Source organism: Panulirus ornatus, chromosome 18 (genome assembly GCF_036320965.1).
Source record: "Panulirus ornatus isolate Po-2019 chromosome 18, ASM3632096v1, whole genome shotgun sequence".
NCBI lineage: Eukaryota > Metazoa > Arthropoda > Malacostraca > Decapoda > Palinuridae > Panulirus > Panulirus ornatus.
In genome coordinates this window covers 52,677,917-52,682,037 of record NC_092241.1, presented here as the reverse complement: position 1 = coordinate 52,682,037, position 4,121 = coordinate 52,677,917, and positions in this window count along the sequence as shown.

Genomic DNA, 4,121 nt, shown 5'->3' with positions numbered 1-4,121 from the left:
AGATGGTGTGTTTACCCCAATTTTGGACATTAAAAGTTTGTTTGACCACGTGACTTTCGGGCGTAGTTGAGTTTGTGATCTGATGTTTTGTACTGTGGCGCTAATTCCAGGACTTAAGCACATTAGTTTGTTTCCTTCAGTAGCATCAGTTAATTGATAAGATAACTTAGTGCCCGCATTGTAGTGCTGAAGTGAATTTGATTGGGAAAAATAGTTTTTTTTTCCGTTGTGACAAGACAACGCGGTGACGAAGAGAAGGCAACAGAGAAGCTATGTAAGGTATTCCACTTTCTTTTTAACCTTTATGAACACGTTGTTACCGGCTCGTACATCGATTTACATTCTATATAAAGTTCATTATAAACCGAGCAAGCACCATGTGGTGATATGTATTTGGCTTTCAGTAGTTTACGAATGAACTCGTGCCCAGGTCGAGGACATTTGTACATAAAATTTAAGATGCCATAAGCGCCCATCCTCTTTCAGGTCACATATTTTGTCGAAAGTGGTATCAATCAATTCCTTACACTGAACAGTTAGTACTTTTACCCCATAATTTTTCCACATTGGTAGTTCTGCATAGTTTGTGGGACAATTCAAAATTGTGTGAGTTATAGGTGCTCCATGGTGAAAACTACACATTCTTTATCAATTCTACCGAGTACAGGGAATCTGTTTGTATCACTTTCTTGAATTTCTTTCAACTGTAATACATGCGACCTTATTCTGATAAATTTCTAATGTGTTCTTTGATGTGGGTTTCATCCAGAGGCATAACTTATCTCTGTGGTGCCCTTAAAGTGGTACTTGACCTCATCTCACCGTATGTACACGCATTTCAGACATCGTTAAATAGATAATTGCATTTAAGTTCATATTTTTTCCATAGCTTTCCGCTGATCAGAGGAAAGTATTACAATTAAAAAACAAGAAATATAAAAAAAAGTTTTGACGAGTTAGAGAAATTAGAAAAATGAAATTGCTTTTTAGAAAGTGACATGTTGAACGAAGACAAACGCAAAGTGTTTTGGATCAAAGTTTGACGAAAAAAAAAAAGGCTTCATAATAGTTCTCTGAGAGTTCCAAAGGCGTTCTAGCAAGTATGGTAGCTGTCGGGAGCGGAAATCAAATATCACCAGAAAAAAAAAGAAGGAACCAGCAGCTCCTATCAGTTTTAAGCTCAAAATGAGAAACCTTATAAGTTGTTAGACTTCCTTAAACTCAGAGCCTCCCAGCTTGTGAAAGCAGCGATCCAATCCCGGGTAGACTTAGTAAAATTTATATGAACGAAGTCATCGTTCTTAAAAAAAAAAGATCTTTACTGATAGTAGCGGTGATACGAAATATATTTATTGGCCATTTAATTGCGCTGAGTGCCTTATTAGGCGTACGAACTGACCGGTTTGTGACGGCGTCTTTAGAACATAGACCGGTCATGTGATATGCCACAAAAGCATTTATATTAACTATGAAAAACAGCCAGAACTTGCTCGATGTTGGGTTCTGAAATCTTTTATTTGAACACTGGAACTGTTATTTTCCTATTTTTGTCATTTCTTTACCTACTAACATTCTAGCTTTTATAAGAAATCAGAAAAGATAACCGGAGGCCAGTGTCAGTCCTGCCCTACTTCCCACCTTAGAGTGAGATTTGGTACTGTAGTGAGCCTGGTGGAGGCTTCGTGTTTCCCTTCTTGATGTTTAAATTGTTATTACTTTTTTTTTTTACAAGCTTTGAAAGACTATATCCCAGTCACTCCTAAGGGACTGCAACGTGCATTCCTCAAGGACTAGGATTGTATGTATATTCTATGATACCACAGTGTATATCGAATCTGAAACCTTCCATTATTCCCCTTCTTATCATTCTCAACATGAGCCTCCATCATGGAAATCCTCCTCTCTCGTTTTTTAATTTTCCAAAAGAGGAACAGAGAAGGGTGGGCAAGTGAGGATATTCTCTCAAAGGCTCAGTCCTCTGTTCGTAACGCTTCCTCGCTAATGCGGAAAATGGCGAATAGTATGAAAAAAAAAAAAATAAACTTAGCGAAGCAGCGTCAGGAGCAGAAACTATAGCTCATTCCATCTCTATGGTTCACTCCTTTTTCCTTCCTCCTTCCAGTGCAGACACATTGATCCTCTTTGTCAGTCTTACTTTCATCCAGTGGCGTTTCTCATAACTTCAATCTAATCGTTGCAATGTTCTTATGAGGTATGTCTGTACTGATTTTGTCAAGGTTTATCGCTTATAATTCTGAGCAGATTCATTTAAGTGCTTCGGTGTATACGTAACGTTAAGTCCGAGGATAGAGAAGCTTATAGTATTCGTTGTAAAGAACATGGGAGCACAACGCGCTGAAAACATCCCATCTCGATAAATTTGTATTTTTTTTTTCCTCTGCCTTTTGGGGTACGAAATATGAGGGGGGGGGGGGGGGCATTGGTGCATTGCACAGATAGGCGCCTCTTTTTAAACGCCTATTCTCTCTCAGTGGGACGTACTACCATACGTCTCTCTCTCTCTCTCTCTCTCTCTCTCTCTCTCTCTCTCTCTCTCTCTCTCTCTCTCTCTCTCTCTCTCTCTCTATATATATATATATATATATATATATATATATATATATATATATGTATATATATATATATATATATATCATTTAAACCAACGGTTCTCAGAGTGGGTTCCGTGAAAGCCTGATGGATAACCGTGGAATGTTTCATTAGAGACAAAAGAGTTTGAAACCCTCCTCTCTCTCCTCATGACTTACACGAGCACCTCACCTTCCTATATTGTCCTCAGGTATTACACTTCTAATACTTTCATTCATTTTTTTTTCGTTCGTTTGCATGCAGGGCCCGAGACTCACATACTTCCATACACATTGTCGGGACTACTATTCCATTTACCCACAGATGTTGACCTCATACCCACAGATACTGACCTCCATCATACCCACAGATACTGACCTCTCCATCATACCCACAGATACTGACCTCTCCTTTATACCCACAGATACTGACCTCTCCTTCATACCTGCAGATAACCGACCTCTTCTTCTACATACTCCTTAGTGCTCCTGGGATCTAGGCCCTTAGCCTCACATCCTATGCCTCACTTCAGCCCCCATGGCTTAAACCGCTCCCACGTCCATTTCCAGATATTTTAAAGCACTCCATTTCCTCTCGGTCCTTCCTGTGACTTGCGTTTGATCACGCTCTCCCAAAACGTCTTCCTCTCACACTCTCCGAAACTGTCGCAAATTTCTGGAGTTTCTCCCTAGAGTCTGCTACCAGAGCCGTGTCATCTGCAAACAGCAACTGTTTCACCTCATATTTCACATACACACACACACGCACACACACACACACACACACACACACACACACACACACACACACACATACACACTTTTTATGCTTGATCACCGTTTCCTGCGTTAGCGAGGTAGCTCCTGGAACAGACAAAGAGAGGTCACATCAGCTCATATCCATTCTCTAGTTGTCTTGTTTAATGCTCAGAAAAAAAAGCTTCCTATCCACAACCAGGCCCCACAGACCTTTCCATGGTTTACCCCAGACGCTTCACAAACCCTGGTTCATCCTAATGACAGTAAGTCGACCCAAATATGCCACATCGTTCCAATTCACTCTTCCGTGCACGCCATGCGCCCTCCTGCATGTTAAAGGACCCGATTGCTCAAAACATTTTTCACTCCATCCTTCCACCTCCCGCTTCACCTTGTTTTCTCCACTTCTGACACATATATCCTCTTTGCCAACCTTTCCTCATTCCTCACTCATTATCTCCATATGCCCAAACCACTTCAGCACACCCTCATCTGCTCTCTCAACCACAATCTTTTTATTACCAAACATTACTAGTAGAAAAGTAGTGGAAGATCCGGTGTAGTTATCCATGTTGCAAGAGGTCACAACGGTGTGCGTGATCTAGTATATGCATAAAACCATGTGGAAAATTCATTGATGATGATGAGTTTGAGAAGATATATTTTACTGGATCCAAGTTAAAGTATCCTAAATCATTCATTGATAAATCCCATAAGTTGGTATAGAAATCATTTTATTAAGTTAAACCCAAACCTCCCCTTGATACCAAGAAT